Consider the following 17,408-nt stretch of genomic DNA (forward strand, 5'->3'; position numbering starts at 1 on the left):
TCAGAAGCAGGCTTGTAAGCCGTGGGGCTGAGTGCAAGCTCACAGTTGCCCGCGTCAGGTCAGAAGCAGGCTTGCAAGCCGCGGGCTGAGTGCAAGCTCATAGTTGTCTGCGTCAGGTCAGAAGCAGGCTTGCAAGCCGTGGGGCTGAGTGCAAGCTCACAGTTGTCTGCGTCAGGTCAGAAGCAGGCTTGCAAGCCGCGGGGCTGAGTGCAAGCTCACAGTTGCCTGCGTCAGGTCAGAAGCAGGCTTGCAAGCCGCGGGGCTGAGTGCAAGCTCACAGTTGTCTGCGTCAGGTCAGAAGCAGGCTTGCAAGCCGCGGGCTGAGTGCAAGCTCACAGTTGCCCGCGTCAGGTCAGAAACTTGCAAGGCAGCCAGGGCGCCACAGCCTCAGCCCTGGTCTTCCTCCAGGTGGGCGCGTGTCCGGCTTCGCCTTTGTTTCGTGGTGACGTCCATGGCTTGGGGGTTGAGGCTGCTCCCATAGCCGCTGACTGCAGGTGGTCAGAGGGAAAGGCACGTGGAGCTGGGAGGCCTGGGGCGGTGGCCGGCCTCGGGGAATCCACACCCGCGTAGCACCGCAGCTGTCTGCTGGACTTCGGTCATCTGGGGTCCTCCCAACTGCTGGTGTGCCAGGGCAGGAGATCTTGTCGTGGCTCATTTCGTTGTTGGGAACTGGAGCTTCAAGTGGGCGCGGGGGCTTGGCTGATGAACCACCTTCCAAGAGGTCGGGGTCTGGGCCCGCAGCCCTCCATTAGGACTACCCTGAATGAATGAAGTGTGGTTTTACTGGGCTTGGCGTGGGTGAATGTAGAGCTAAGAAAGAGAAACCCTTGGGGCCCTGGTTCAGTGAGTGGGGAAAGTGAAGTAGCAGCACGTCAGGGAGTGCCGCAGCCTTGGTTGTGAGCACTGACACGGGTCCTCCGCGGTCCCGCTGTGCCACTGGTTTCTATCAGGCAGCTCACAGATCCGCGTGCTGTGCACTGTGCATCAACGTCAGATCTGGGTTACAACGTGCGGGTAAGCGGACTGCCACTGTGAAGTCCCTGAGGTGGAACTGGCCGGAACACTGAACCACGGTGGAAATTGTTCAGTGTCGGGGCTGTTTGCAGCGGCACAGCCAGGGCCAGCCAGGGATGGAAGGGCAGGGTGACCTTGCCCAGGGGTCCTCCAGCCTGCAGGCTTTGGGCACCTCCGCCCCGCTCGGAGCTCTCCGCTGAGGTTTGCTGGCTTTTCCATAATGTGGCGTGCACGCATCTGTGTGCAGGCGCAGCAGACTCTCCCGGTCACCCTCGATTACACCCTTCCTTCGGCCTCTCACACACGCCTTGATAGGAGCCTCTTAGTATTCCAGCAGGGCTGTCCGTGCCTGTGTTGGAGGATCTAGGTGCCACTCGTGTGCAGAGAGCTTGAAAAATGACCAGACAGAGCCGAGTGCCTGGTGTTCGTTGTCAGCAGCCCCAGCAGGATAATCAATCAACCTGTCGGCTGTCAGGGGTCAGTTCATTTGATGCTGAGAGTGTCTGAGCCCATCTAATCAGGCGGGGCAGAGCCCATCCGTCAGAGCTGCTGGCGCCATTAGGATGCTGAGCTTGCCCTGGGTTGCTGTGCTCTGACCTGATGGCGCTGGGGGCCCCGGGACGGGGAAAGCGCGACCCCCAGGCTGTGCTCAAGGCGGGAGGCTCCTGCTGGCGCTGGGTCCTCGGAGGCAGTCCCAGACTGTGCAGCACGGGGTGGACGGTCTGGTTGAAGTGATTCACGGGAGTCGTGGAGTGCTTGCCAGGAGGGCGAGCTACGTGACCTGCAGGGCCCAGCGCAGAATGAAACTGTGGCATGCTTTGTCTAAACCGTGGGACAAAGCATCCTTACAGGGAGTGAAATGCCAGCCTTTGCCTTTCTCTACCGTCTCGCTCTTGACCTGCCTGGCTGCTTTAGATACACAGTACAGTTCTAAATGAAGAAAAATTAAAATCTTGAATTATTTGCGCAAATGTTTGTCTTTCTCTGTATTGTGCAATGCTTGTTTTAAATGCAGGTATAAGCACGTTTAACTTGCAGGCAGAATCCTGAAATTAAGTAATTCCTATTTCATGACTTGTGCAGCCAATCAGAAAAGATGATGTAAGCCAAACCTAGGAGGCTGAGGAGGAAGAGAGTCGCCCAGGCATGGGCAGAGCCAGTGAGGACACTGCCCCGACACAGGATACTGGCAAACCCTGACAGGTGCCCAGGGCCACCCTCAGCGACTCCTGCATCCTGGTTCCAGACCCAGAAAGGTGCAGCCAGCTGTTTCCCTTTCCACTGCCCACTGCCCCACCTCCGAACGCACAGGTGACCTGGGATCAAATCTCAGTGCAGGGCCCTGGTTGGGCATGAGGACAGCAGCAGGCATGGTGCCACCTGGCCCAAAGCTGCACACCTGGGGGTGCATGTCACCTGAGCACAGGCCCCTGAGGACAATGGAACAGGTTGGGGAGCCAGTGGCCCCAGACTTATCCCAGGGAGGCAGGGTGGGATCACCAAGAGCTGAGCCCAGACCCTGTGTGGTTGATTTTAGGGCAAAGAGGCCGTCACTCAGAATCTGTGACGTGAGAGCCAGGATGCTGCAGTCTGTGTGGGGCCTACACTGGGCACCCCAGGAGGCTGGTTCTGCCCATGAGGCAGATGGCTTCCAAGGCCCAACAGCAAGTTGTAGTCTGTGGGAGGTTCTCAGCTAAGCTGGGGTGCAGTGGCTCAGAGCACTCCACAACCCAAAGGAAGCAAAGCGTCTCGGCTTTGAGACAAGGACACTTAAGGACATGCTGCATTTTTATTCTATTTCTTTTTGTGGGGGTCAGGAGGGAAGAGGATGCTATCAGCATGGAGACACTATTGCAAGAAACACACCCCAGAGGGGAAGGAGGAGCCCACAGGCGGGGGTGTGAGAGGCAGGGACAGGCCCAGTTCCGGGAGACCCCTGCGGACTCGGCTGTGGGCCGGCTGTGTGGAGCTGAGCACTGAGAAAGAACTTGGCTGAGATGTATGTGTCTGGCTTCACCTCCAGTCTTCCACAGAGCCCGCCACAAGGCGCTGGGCACACATGCGCTTCTCTGTGCCTGGTCTGTTCTTTAGTGACATCCAGGAAAATGTGCAGTTAAGACAGCAGCAAAAACGATGTCACCAGTACAGTCACGGCTGGCCCTGGCTCATCTCTAGGGTGGGAGGCTGGGTTCACAGTCCTCAGAGTCGGAGCGAAGAATGCAGAGGGCAGCTTCCTGCTGCAGGAAGGAAGGGGAGGTGCCCGCCTGTGTGGGATGCTGTAGTGGAGAGACCTGTGTGTGGGATGCTGTAGGGGACAGACCTGTGTGTTGGGTATTGTAGGGACAGACCTGTGTGTGGAGTACTGTAGGGGGTGGACCTGTGTGGGGGGGATACAGTAGGGGACAGACCTGTGTGTGGGGTACTGTAGGGACAGACCTGTGTGTGGGATGCTGTAAGGGACAGACCTGGGTGTGGGGGATACTGTAGGGACAGATCTGTGTGTGGGGTACTGTAGGGGACAGACCTGTGTGTGGGATACTGTAGGGGACAGACCTGTGTGTGGGATGCTGGAAGAGACAGACCTTTGTGTGGGGGATGCTGTAGGGGACAGACCTGTGTGTGGGATGCTGTAGGGGACAGACCTGTGTGTTGGGTATTGTAGGGACAGACCTGTATGTAGGGTACTGTAGGGGGTGGAACTGTGTATGGGGGATACTGTAGGGGACAGACCTGTGTGTGGGATGCTGTAGGGAACAGACCTGTGTTTATGATACTGTAAGGAACAGATCTGTGTGGGGGATGCTGTATGGGACAGACCTGTGTGGGGGATGCTGTAGGGAATAGACCTGTGTTTAGGATGCTGTAGGGGACAGACCTGTGTGGGGATGCTGTAGGGAACAGACCTGTGTGGCGATGCTGTAGGGAACAGACCTGTGTTTATGATACTGTAAGGAACAGATCTATGTGGGGGATGCTGTAGGGGACAGACCTGTGTGGGGGATGCTGTAGGGGACAGAACTCTGTAGGGGGTACTGTAGGGGACATACCTGTGTGTGGGGTGACGTATGGGACAGACCTGTGTGTGGGATGCTGTAGTGGACAGACTTGTGTGTGGGGTACTGTAGGGGAGAGACCTGTGTGTGGGATGCTGTAGGTGACAAACCTGTGTTGGGGGGTACTGTAGGGACAGACCTGTGTGGCGGAAGCTGTAGGGGACAGACCTGTTTGTGGGATGGTGTTGGGGACAGACCTGTGTGTGGGATTCTTTAGGGGACAGAACTGTGTGTGGGATGCTGTAGGGGACAGACCAGGGTGTGGGATATTGTAAGGGACAGACCTGTGTGTGGGATGCCGAGGGGACAGACCTGGGTGTGGGGGATACTGTAGGGGACAGAACTCTGTGTGGGGTACAGTAGGGGACAGACCTGAGTGTGGGATACTATAGGGGACAGACCTGTGTTTAGGATGCTGTAGGGGACAGACCTGTATGTGGGATGCTTTAGGGGACAGATCTGTGTGTGGGATGCTGTAGGGGACAGACCTGTCTGTGGGATGCTCTAGGGGACAGATCTGTGTGTGGGATGCTGTAGGGGACAAACCTGTGTGTGGGATACTGTAGGAGATAGACCTGTGTGTGGGATGTTGTAGGGGACAGACCTGTGTGTGGGATGCTGTAGGGGACAGATCTGTGTGTGGGATGCTGTAGGGGACAAACCTGTATGTGGGATACTGTAGGGGACAGACCTGTGTGTGGGGTACTGTAGGGGACAGACCTGTGTGTGGGATGCTGTAGGGGACAGATTTGTGCATGGGATGCTGTAGGGGACAGACCTGTCTGTGGGATGCTGTAGGGGACAGATCTGTGTGTGGGATGCTGTAGGGACAGACCTGACTGTGGGATGCTGTAGGGGACAGACCTGTGTGTGGGATGCTGTAGGGGACAGACCTGTGTGTGGGATACTGTAGGGACAGACCTGACTGTGGGATGCTGTAGGGGACAGACCTGTGTGTGGGATACTGTAGGGACAGACCAGTGCGTGGGATGCTCTAGGGCACAGACCTGACTGTGGGATGCTGTAGGGGACAGACCTGTGTGTGGGGTACTGTAGGGACAGACCTGTGTGTGGGATGCTGTAGAGCACAGACGTGTGTGGGGGGTACTGTAGGGTACAAACCTGTGCGTGGGATGCTGTAGGGGAGAGACCTGTGTGTGGGATGCTGCAGGGGACAGACCTGTGTGTGAAATGCTGTAGGGGAGAGAGCTGATTGTGGGATGCTGTAGACGACAGACCTGTGTGTGGGGTACTCTAGGGGACAGACCTGTGTGTGAGATGCTGTAGGGACAGACCTGTATGTAGGATGCTGTAGGGGACAGACCTGTTTGTGGGATGCTGCAGGGGACAGACCTGTGTGTGAGATGCTGTAGGGACAGACCTGTGTGTAGGATGCTGTAGGGGACAGACCTGTGTGTGTGATGCTGTGGGGGACAGACCTGTCTGTGGAATGCTGTAGAGGACAGTTCTGTGTGTGGGATGCTGTAGGGGAGAGAACTGCTTGTGAGATGCTGTAGGGACAGACCTGTGTGTAGGATGCTGTAGGGGACAGACCTGTGCGTGGGATGCTATAGGGGAGGACCTGTGTGTGGGATGCTGTAGGGGACATTTCTGTGTGTGGGGTACTGTAGCGGTCAGATCTGTGTGTGGGATGCTGTAGAGCACAGACGTGTGTGTGGGGTACTGTAGGGTACAAACCTGTACGTGGGATGCTGTAGGGGAGAGACCTGTGTGTGGCATACTGCAGGGGACAGACCTGTGTGTGAGATGCTGTAGGGGAGAGAGCTGATTGTGGGATGCTGTAGGGGACAGACCTGTGTGTGGTGTACTCTAGGGGACAGACCTGTGCGTGGGATGCTGTAGGGGACAGACCTGTGTGTGAGATGCTGTAGGGACAGACCTGTATGTAGGATGCTGTAGGGGACAGACCTGTTTGTGGGATGCTGCAGGGGACAGACCTGTGTGTGAGATGCTGTAGGGACAGACCTGTGTGTAGGATGCTGTAGGGGACATTTCTGTGTGTGGGGTACTGTAGCGGTCAGATCTGTGTGTGGGATGCTGTAGTGGACAGACGTGTGTGTGGGGTACTGTAGGGTACAAACCTGTGCGTGGGATGCTGTAGGGGAGAGACCTGTGTGTGGCATACTGCAGGGGACAGACCTGTGTGTGAGATGCTGTAGGGGAGAGAGCTGATTGTGGGATGCTGTAGACGACAGACCAGTGTGTGGTGTACTCTAGGGGACAGACCTGTGCGTGGGATGCTGTAGGGGACAGACCTGTGTGTGAGATGCTGTAGGGACAGACCTGTATGTAGGATGCTGTAGGGGACAGACCTGTGTGTGTGATGCTGTGGGGGACAGACCTGTGTGTGGAATGCTGTAGAGGACAGTTCTGTGTGTGGGATGCTGTAGGGGACAGACCTGTGCGTGGGATGCTATAGGGGAGTGTCGCTCCCCCTCTTCGTGGAGGAGCAACACTGAACCCTGCGCTGTTCTTTCGTCTGCTCGGCCCTCCCCGGGTTTGCTGCTGGTTCTTCCCGGGTTGGCTACTATCCCTTCCACCTCCGTGGAAGGGCAGTTCCCCCTGGCCGCATTCCCCACTTCCGCAGGGGAGCGGCACACCGCCGGCCGGCTTTCTCAGGGGCTGCACGGGTGTTCCTTCAGCTAGATGTTCCCCATAGATGTTCCTGGTGCATGCCGTCTCTCTCCTCCTTTATAGTCCTCCTCCGCCAATCCCAACTCAGCTGCCCATATGCCGAGTACGCTGCTCTCCTCCAATCAGGAGCAAGTCCTACAGTTTATTAGCTGAACTGGAGGCAGCTGTGCGGAAGCTGTTTACTTCTCTCCCAGCACCATATTGTGGGAGAGCAGATGCATAGAATAAGTCCTAATTCGAGTAACTTAGTCTAGTCCGGATTGCTCCCCACAGGGGAGGACCTGTGTGTGGGATGCTGTAGGGGAGAGAACTGCTTGTGAGATGCTGTAGGGACAGACCTGTGTGTGGGATGCTGTAGGGGACAGACCTGTGCGTGCGATGCTATAGGGGAGGACCTGTGTGTGGGATGCTGTAGGGACAGATCTGTTAGATGGGTACTATAAGGACAGACCTGTGTGTGGGATGCTGTAGGGGACATTTCTGTGTGTGGGGTACTGTAGCGGTCAGATCTGTGTGTGGGATGCTGTAGTGGACAGACGTGTGTGTGGGGTACTGTAGGGACAGACCTGTGTGTGGGATGCTCTAGGGGACAGACCTGTGTGTGGTACTGTAGGGACAGACCTGTGTTGGGATGCTTTAGGGGACAGACCTGTTTGTGGGATGTGTAGGGGACAGACCTGTGTGTTGGGTACTGTAGGGACAGACCTGTGTGTGGGATGCTGTAGTGGACAGATCTGTGTGTGGGATGCTATAGTGGACAGACTTGTGTGTGGGGTACTGTAGGGGACAGACCTCTGTGTGGGATGCTCTAGGGGACAGACCTGTGTGTGGTACTGTAGGGACAGACCTGTGTTGGGATGCTGTAGGGGACAGACCTGTGTTGGGATGCTTTAGGGGACAGACCTGTGTGTGGGGTACTCTAGGGGACAGACCTGCGTGTGGGGTACTGTAGGGACAGACCTGTGTGTGGGATGCTGTAGGGGACACACCTGTGTGGGGGATACTGCAGGGACAGACCTGTGTGTGGGATACTGTAGGGGGCATACCTGTGTGTGGGGGACTGTAGGGACAGACCTGTGTGTGGGAGGCTGTAGGGATAGACCTGTGTGTGGGATACTGTAGGGACAGACCTGTGTATGGGGGATGCTGTAGGGGACAGACCTATGTGGGAATGCTGTAGGGGACAGACCAGTATGTGGGAAACTGTAGGGACATACCTGTGTGTGGGATGCTGTGGGGGACAGACCTGTGTGTGGGATATTGCAGGGGACAGACCTCTGTGATGGGTACTGTAGGGATAGACCTGTGTGGGGTACTATAGGGACAGACCTGTGCATGGGATACTGTAGTGGACAGACCTGGGTGTGTGGGATGCTGTAGTGGACAGACTTGTGTGTGGGGTACTTTAGTGACAGACCTCTGTGTGGGATGCTCTAGGGGACAGAACTGTGTTTAGGATGCTGTAGGGGACAGACCTGTGTGTGGGGTACTGTAGGGACAGACCTGTGTGTGGGATACTGTAGTGGACAGACCTGTGTGTGGGATGCTGCAGTGGACAGACTTGTGTGTGGGTACTTTAGGTGACAGACCTGTGTGTGGGATGCTTAGGGCACAAACCTGTGTGGGGGGGTACTGTATGGACAGACCTGTGTGTGGGATTCTTTAGGGGACAGAACTGTGTGGGGGATGCTGTACAGGACAGACCTGTGTGTGGGATGGTGTAGGGGACAGACCTGTGTGTGGGATACTTAGGGGACAGACCTGTGTGGGGTACTATATGGACAGACCTGTGTGTGGGATGCTGTAGGGGACAGACCTGTGTGTGGGATGCTTTAGGGGACAGACCTGTGTGGGGGATGCTGTAGGGGACAGACCTGTGTGTGGGATACTTAGGGGACAGACCTGTGTGGGGTACTATATGGACAGACCTGTGTGTGGGATGCTGTAGGGGACAGACCTGTGTGTCAGATGCTATAGGGACAGACCTGTGTTTGGGATACTGTAGGGACAGACCTGTGTGTGGGATGCTGCAGGGGACAGACCTGTGTGTGGGATGCTGTAGGGGACATTTCTGTGTGTGGGGTACTGTAGTGGACAGACCTGTGTATGGGGTACTGCAGGGTACAAACCTGTGCGTGGATGCTGTAGGGGAGAGACCTGTTTGTGGGATGCTGCAGGGGACAGACCTGTGTGTGAGATGCTGTAGTGGACAGACTTGTGTGTGGGGTACTTTAGGGACAGACCTGTGTGTGGGATGCTGCAGGGGACAGACCTGTGTGTGGGATGCTGTAGGGGACATTTCTGTGTGTGGGGTACTGTATTGGACAGACCTGTGTGTGGGGTACTGTAGGGGACAGACCTGTGTGTAGGATACTGGAGGGACAGACCTGTTTGTGGGATGCTGTAGGGGACAGACCTCTGTGATGGGTACTGTAGGGACAGACCTGTGTGTGGGTACTATAGGGACAGACCTGTGCATGGGATACTGTAGTGGACAGACCTGGGTGTGTGGGATGCTGTAGTGGACAGACTTATGTGTGGAGTACTTTAGGGACAGACCTGTGTGTGGGATGCTCTAGGGCACAGACCTGTGTTTAGGATGCCGTAGGTGACAGACCTGTGTTTGGGGTACTATAGGGACAGACCTGTGTGTGGGATACTGGAGGGACAGACCTGTGCGTGGGATGCTGTAGGGGACAGACCTGACTGTGGGATGCTGTAGGGGACAGATCTGTCTGTGGGATGCTGTAGGGGACAGATCTGTTTGATGGGTACTATAGGGACAGACCTGGGTGTGTGGGATGCTGTACGGGACATTATTGTGTGTTGAGTACTGTAGCGGACAGATCTGTGTGTGGGATGCTGTAGTGGACAGACCTGTGCGTGGCATGCTTTAGGGGACAGACCTGTGTGTGGGATGGTGTAGGGGACAGACCTGTGTGTGGGGTACTCTAGGGGAGAGACCTGTGTGTGGGATGCTGTAAGGGACAGACCTGTGTGTGGGGTACTGTAGGGGACAGACCTGTGTGTGTGGTACTTTAGGGGACAAACCTGTGTGTGGGATGCTGTAGGGGACAGATCTGTGTGTGGGATGCTGTAGGGGACAAACCTGTGTGTGGGATACTGTAGGGACAGACCTGTGTGGGGTACTGTAGGGGAGAGACCTGTGTGTGGGATGTTGTAAGGGACAGACCTGTGTGTGGGATGCTGTAGGGGACAGATCTGTGTGTGGGATGCTGTAGGTGACAGACCTGGGTGTGGGGGATACTTAGGGACAGACCTCTGTGTGGGATGCTGTAGGGGACAGATCTGTGTGTGGGATACTGTAGGGGACAGACTTGTGGCAGGGGCAGCAGAGTCTGACCTGTAGCCTCCATGCCCAGAAGAGCAGAGTAGGGGACAGGTGGAGTATGGGAAGCTCCCGGTGTGGGGTCTGGGCGGCCTGGCCAGCAGGGCCTGGGAGCAGGGCAGGCAGACAGCAGGGACTACAGAAGGGTGGCTGGCAGCCTGTGGGGTGGGGCCTTCCCCCTTGCATGGTGATGGCTGAGGAGCCTCCGTCCTCACTCTGCCCTGTCCTCAGAGGCCATTCTGCACAGTAGGACTGGGGGTGGGGGTGGAATCCAAGCAGAACACATCGGGGCCGTCGGCCTCTTCCCAGGGTTGGACAGGGGCCTGCAAGAGCCATGGCCTTCCTGGGACACGAGAGCAGAGGCTGCTTGGAGGATGGGTGCCTGGTCTCCAACCGCAAGACGTCCTTAGATTTCAGCCCCTCCTGTTTCCAGCTCCTTGGTCAGATCCCCTGCTCCATTGGTCACATTTCCTGCTGCTCCACCGGGGATGGTCTCGTTAGCTTTGGGGCAGCCTTCCTCAGTTCTGTCAGGAACACTGCACCATGCCAGTTCCCGCAGGTGCTCAGGGTCGGTTAGGGGTTGGGGTGTGTAGATGGACAAAGGAAAAAGGCCGTGAGTTCTAGCCCAGAAGTCAGGGGAGGGGGAGGCTGACTCCTGCAGCAACGAGAAAGGTCAAGAGGCCGTGGTGGGCGGCCATGACCTGGTGAGAACCCAGTGAGGTGGGGGGCATTCAGGACAGACTCTGGGATCCCATCCCCCGTGGGACAGGTTGGGAGGGCTGTGACTGGAATTGTGGGGGTCACAGTGTGAGGTGCCAGTCACCCGGGAGAAGATGGCTTTGTCATGTGACTGTGGGTGAGAAAGAAACGACGTCAAGCAGAGATGTAGGATGCCAGTGGCCCTTGGCTCTGCCCAGGCCCTGGCCTTCATAAGGACTGACAGTGCTGGCCCTGGCTGGCCCACCCTCCTGCACGCTTGTGGGTGGTCAAGGCCTCAGGATGCCCGGTCCTGCCCAAGAACCTTGGCTGTCACTTGTCTTGTTTTATGTTTCTATAAAATAACTTCCAAGGGGGCTGGTGGTTCGTGGGGCCTTGGTGTGGTGTGGGTGCCTCAGCGTCTGTTCCTTCGATGGGAAGGGAATTCCTGGGTCCTTCTACCTTGGACTGCGCGGGGTAGGGACAGCATGGCTCATTTCAGCGATCTGTGTAGAGCCCTGAATCCAGCATCAACTTAAACTTCTGGGAAAAAGGAGAGAATCAGAAAGAGAAGGGGCTGGCGCTGTGCTGTAGCGGGTAAAGCTACCGCCTGCAGTGCCGGCATCCCACGTGGGCACTGGTTCGAGTCCTGGCTGCTCCACTTCCAATCCAGCTCTCTGCTATGGCCCGAGAAAGCAGTGGAAGCTGGCCAGAGTCCTTGTGCCCCTACACTCCCATGGAAGACCTGGAAGAAGCTCCTGGCTCTTGGCTTTGGATCAGTGAAACTCCAGCTGTAGCGACCAATCGGGGAGTGAACCAGCAGATGGAAGAACTTTCTCTCTCTCTCTGCTTCTGCTTCTTGGTAACTCTACCTTTCAGATGAAGGAAAGAAGGGAGGGAGAGAGGGAGGGAGGGAGAGAGGGAGGGAGGGAAGCAGGTAGCATTAGCTAAGATCACCAGGCCAAAGACAAGGCAGAGGCCTGGAGCCTCCAGGTCCCAGAAGTTAGTCTGACTGCTCACACAGTGACTGCTCTGATGAGCCCACGCCTGACCCTGCTCACACAGTGGCCGCCCTGCTGAGCACACGCCTGACCCTGCTCTCACAGTGACCGCCCTGCTGAGCCCACGCCTGACCCTGCTCTCACAGTGACCGCCCTGCTGAGCCCACGCCTGACCCTGGTCACACAGTGACTCCTCTGCTGAGCCCATGCCTGACCCTGCTCACACAGAGACCGCCCTGCTGAGCCCACGCCTGACCCTGCTCACACAGAGACCGCCCTGCTGAGCCCACGCCTGACCCTGCTCACACAGTGCCTGTCTGCTGACCACCTCCTAGACCCAGAGTCCAGGCCAAGGAGGGAAACCAGGAGTCACAGAGCCGCCGCCCACTCCTTGGTACTTGCTGAGTGCCCCTCGGAGGCCCTAGCTCCCCCTGCTCAAGGCCCGACGGACGCTGCAGCCTGATGTCTCATCCCCAGAAGGGACGCCGCATGTGAGGCTGGTGTGATGAGACGTAGTTTGTTTAAAACATGGATAGTGGTCCACTTTCTGGCTCTGTTAGATCAGGTGTCTGTCTGTCTTTTTTAACTGATGATTTACTTTCTTTAACACGCTTATTTCCAAAGTCAAGTTTAAAAATGACCTTTTAGGATGAGTGAAACATTTAAACCTGTAATATCAATACATTTATCATCACAACAATGAAGTCATAAAGTTTTAACCCTTGTGTAGAGGAAGGGCCTGAGCAAGCAAGCCAGCCCTGCGATCTGTGTGGCAAGGGACACGCAGACAACGCAGGGCAAGGCGGGTGCTCCCGTGGCAGGTCCCGTGTTCCTCCGCGGTGGAGCATGCGCCAGTGCTGACGTGTAGAGCTGCCGTGGGAGTTAGTTCAGTGCATGCACACGCATGCCTGTGTGTACGCACATGTACGCGCGCACACACGGGATCCTCACCTGTGTGCACATGGAAGCTCCTGGTGAAGCCTCTGTCCCCTCCGCTTCAGCATTTAATTCAGCTCCTTCTGAGGTGGTTCGCACGGAGCCGTCCCTGCCTGCCCTGGGGGTGGTGACTTGGGAACAGTTGAAGGGTGAGTGTGCCGGAAGACAGATCCTCCAGCTTCCTCCTCAGGGCCTGGGACAAAGGACAAAGGTTGGTGGTCTCTGCCAGCAGGGACAATGGCAGGACAGATCTGTCCATGGCCAGCACAGCCCCCACACTCCCTGGTTGTAAGATTCATCCAGGCCTTGCCGTGAGAACAGTAAGACCCCTGCCGCGCATTTCCTCCCTGGTGCTGTGTGTAGCACCCACCCTTGCTGTCGTCCGTGCACCTGTTGGTTCCACGTTTCCTGAGTACTGTGGGAAGTGGGGGGATTCCGGGACCCAGGTGACACAAAGACTGAAGGTCCTGACTCCAGAACTTGGGCCTGCGTGACGCAGCTGTCCGGGTGCGAGCCTGGGCTCCTGTGCTGGAGACGGGGAACCTGGTACAGAGCAGTAGGGACCTGCGGGAGGAGGGGAGTCACGGGGCCCCCTGGCCACACTCTGTTGGTTTCTTTGCTGTGGGTGTGATTGCCCGAGCGTGTGGAGCCCTGGGAAGCAGGGCAGCCGCAGTGGAGCTTTGCCTCGACCTCCTGCACACTCGCCGGAGGCGGCTCTGCCCAGGAGCGCGGGCTTCAAAGTCCCCAGCGAGAGCTCTGTGGGGACTGGGAGGGGATCATCTCGAGTCAGGGGTTCCCTCCCCAAGGAGCTGCCCCCCCAACAACACTTTCCATGATGCGACCCCAAGTCAGGGTCACTCAGTGAGAGGTGGGCTTGGCTGGTCTCGTGGGGTGCAGGGCAGGACTAGGGTGCAGCAACAGGTCAGCACCCCCTGTCCGTGTGCTGCACGTTGGGGTGTGAGGATGGGGCAGTACTGGGATGAGAAGGGTGCGCCCCCAGAAGCGTGAGATTCCGGAAGGTCTTGGGTTATCCCAGGATAGCCCAGGGGTGTCAAGACCCGGGCTGCCTAACTCAGGGACACTGCACAGCTTTCCGTAGAGACCAAGACACTCAGGGTTGTGTTTTCTGACGCCATCTGTGCTAAGATGGACAGATTCACATGGCATAGAAAAAACCTTCGTCAGCCTAAAATTTGGCTTAAAATACTTGACAGATAAAAAGTTACTGGACACGATGTGATGCTTCAACACCACTATGCACCACGTGGGCATCAAGTTGGGGTCATTGGCATACCCTCCTCCTGCACATTTGTCATTTCAGAGAGCAAGAAGGTGTCGCATGTCTCAGAAAGGCTAGAGAAGACTTTGTCTCACCACGGACTTCGCTTTTACATCTGACTCTCACGAATCGTGGCCCAGGGCTTGTGCTGCTCTGCCCGGTGATGTCGGCCCTGGCTGGCCTGGCCTGGCCTGGGTATACAAACTCAGAACAAGTGGTGAGGCGCAGGTGCCTTTTGATGACTCTGTTTTCTGTAATAAAAATAATAATTTACCAACAAAGGGGTGGTGTTGATATACCGAGGCGTGAGTAGCTTTTCTGCAGCCGGGACTGATGCTTGTCGTTGCCAAGATGTTTTGCCCAAGTGTAAAACAGAAACTCTTGGAGATTGTTTCTACAATGCCATCTGCTATTTGGTGGCACTGCGTGACTTCTGTGCTTCTTGACCCCAAAACTGAATCACGGAGGAAGAAACACTGCCCAGTTCCCCGCTGTCTCTCCCACGCTGTGCTGTGCTGGGGAGGACGAGCATCGGGCTGAGCCCACCTGCTGTTGTCGTGCGAAATGCCCTGGCAGAGCCCAAAGTGAACAAACTTACTCCGTGCACAGCTCCTCCCCAGACGGTTTGTGCAGCGGGGGCCTGCGTCCAGGAGCCCTGAATCCAGGCCAGTTGTTGCCGACCAGTGTAGGATCCTCCCCGTCAGGCCTTGCAGTCTGCAAAACTAAGGGCTGTCCTGCTCAGTGCTGTGAGGCTCATGTCACATGACACCACAGAACCGCTTTATGAAGAGCGGAGCGTCACGCGGGGTCTGGTGCGGCTGGTTGAGCCACTGCCCGTGATGGTGATGCCTGCATCCCATAATCCGAGTGCTGGTTCAGGTCCCTGCTGCTCTGATTCCCATCAGGCTTCCTGCTGGTGCCTCCTCAGACACAGCAAATGACGGCCCAGGTACTTGGTCCCTGCCCGCACCCTGTGGACTCAAATGGAGTTCCAGACTCCTGTCTCTGGCTGTTGCAGGCATTTGGGGAGGGAACCGGCAGATAGAAGATCTCTCTGTGTCTGTCTGTCTATGTCTGTCTCTCTCTCTGTTTCTCTCTCTCTGTTACTCTGCCTTTCAAGTAAATGAAATGAGAAAGAATGAGTATCACATTTATTATTACATAACTTCATAGCAACTTAGGAGACAACACTTGTTCAGACCTTGGCCGGTTTACAGCACCGGAGGAATGGAAGGCCGGCAGAACGATCCACACGGTTAAGTGGACGGCAAGCTGAGCACGTAGTTGAAGGGGCAGGTGTGTTCCTGTGGGCTGGCGGCTGCGGCAGGCGGGAGCAGTAGGGTCACATCCCCTTGGCGCCGTACCTGCCCCCATGCTCAGGATGCAGCTGCAACCCCATTGGTGAGACCGTGAGTGCCACAGACATGTCAGGTTGCTGACAGCGTTTGTGCTGCGCCAGCTGTCCGGTTCCTTGTGGAAGCCCAGGACTGCTCGTCCCTGTCACGGGAAGCCCTGCGGAACCTGCCGCGGGGCGGTGTTGGAGCCCACCGGCTGGGCACACCTGCCACGGCGGCGCCTGTGGTCCCCTGCAGCCTAGAGAAGAGCCTCTGAGGGAAGTGTGCGTGGTCTGAGAGGGCGTGGTAACCTGGGGGGGCTCCCAGAGGGAAGTGTGCGTGGTCTGAGGAGGCGTGTTAGCCTGGGGGGGGGTGCTTCCAGAACTGTGGGCTGAGGACCACCCCAGCCTGCTGCATTCCTGTCTCAACGGTGGGAAGTAAAAACGGATGAGAGGGCTGAGAAGCATTGGTGAGGCCGCAGCCCGGGCGGGAGGTGCTGAGCCTGAGAGCTTCCTTCCCTCCCAAGCCTCACACAGCAGCCAGGCTCCTGCGAAACCAAGGCAGTCACAGCGGCAGAGCTGCAGGCCTCACGTCCTGTTCCAGGCGTCTCTGAAAACCCACTGGAGCAGGAGAGACCACAGCAGCGACTTGGGGAAAACCCAGCCTGTGAAACCACCGCTCCCTGGGACAGGGAAACCCACCGCCCCAGACAGTTATCCCACCCGCCCCAGACAGGTAAACCCACCCGCCCCTGGACAGGTACCCCACCCGCCCCAGACAGGTAAACCCACCAGCCCTTGGACAGGTAAACTTCGCACCAGCCCTTGGACAGGTAAACTTCGCACCAGCCCCTGCACAGGTAAACCTCCCACCCGCCCTGGACAGGTACACCCACCCGCCCCTGGACAGGTAAACCCACCAGCCCCTGGACACGTAAACTTTGCACCAGCCCCTGCACAGGTAAACCTCGCACCAGAGCCCTGGCTGCCTCCATCAGGTCCACTTCTCAGAAGAAAAGACCAGGCGTGCTGACTGCAAAGGTCGCAGTGCAAAGAGGCAAATCCACCACGTGAGCCAGACTCAGATACATTAGAGATTCTGCAATTAGCAGGCTAGATTTTTTTTAAAAGATTTATGTATTTATCTTAAAGTCAGAGTTACACAGAGGAAGACACACACACACACACACACACACAGAGACATCCTCAATCCACTGTTCACTTCCAGAACGGCCAGGCAGAAGCCAAAAGCCAGGAGCTTCCTCCGGATCTCCCACGTGGGTGCAGGGGCCGAATACTCGGGCCGTCTGCTGCTCTTTTCCCAGATGCATTAGCAGGGAGCTGGATTAGAAGTGGAGGAGCTGGGTCTTGAACCAGTGTCCATGTGGGAAGCTGGTGCTGCAGGTAGCAGTTTTATCCCCTTTGACACAATGCCAGCCTTGCAGGCTAGAAATTTAAACAAATATATATATATATAAATATAATATACTAATATTATATGTAATATGCTAATATACAATACACGATATGCTAATAGTTTTAATGAATGAGATAACGTGTTGGGAAATATGAGCAGAGAGGCGAAAAATCTACAGAACCCTGTCAAACTGAAACGCAAAGGGAAAAGGAGCAACCACCAACATCCAAAACATAAACCTGAAAACCATGGGACAGTCAGGAAAGATGTGACATACGCGTGATGGGAATGCCAGCAGGAGAAGAAAGAGAGGACAGACTGAAGAAATATTTGGAGGGATGATAGGTGAGCGTTTTAAAGAATTAGTAGCAGACATCAGAGCACGAGCCTAGGACGTCTGTGGTCAGCAAGGACAGAGACCGTGCGAGTCAGAGGCGGGTGAGCGACACGTTCACAGCACCCGGAGAGGGCAGAGGCTCGGGTCTGTGTCCAGTGACGCCGTCCTTCAAACGTGAGGGAGGAGCGAGGTCCCTCAGAAGAGTGGGACTGAGGGAGCTTTGTAAGAAATGTTGAAAGACGTTCTGTGGTAGAGGAAAGCTGTAAGCCCAAGGAGAGTCTTAGAGTGGGAGTAAATGGAGATAAAATAGAACCTTTTAGTTTTAAAATTATTAATGC

The 17,408-nt window shown here is 56.3% G+C and overlaps 1 long non-coding RNA gene across 1 annotated transcript in view; it reads left to right on the forward strand.

Annotated features, from left to right (window-relative positions):
- Positions 1-16,169, forward strand: part of LOC127487512 (uncharacterized) — an 88,606-nt gene extending 72,437 nt beyond the window's left edge. Inside the window, exon 3 of the long non-coding RNA XR_011386989.1 lies at positions 14,026-16,169. This is a non-coding gene — a long non-coding RNA (uncharacterized lncRNA). The remainder of the gene's footprint in view (positions 1-14,025) is intronic.
- Positions 16,170-17,408: the final 1,239 nt, after the last annotated feature.

This window comes from Oryctolagus cuniculus, chromosome 2, assembly GCF_964237555.1.
Source record: "Oryctolagus cuniculus chromosome 2, mOryCun1.1, whole genome shotgun sequence".
NCBI lineage: Eukaryota > Metazoa > Chordata > Mammalia > Lagomorpha > Leporidae > Oryctolagus > Oryctolagus cuniculus.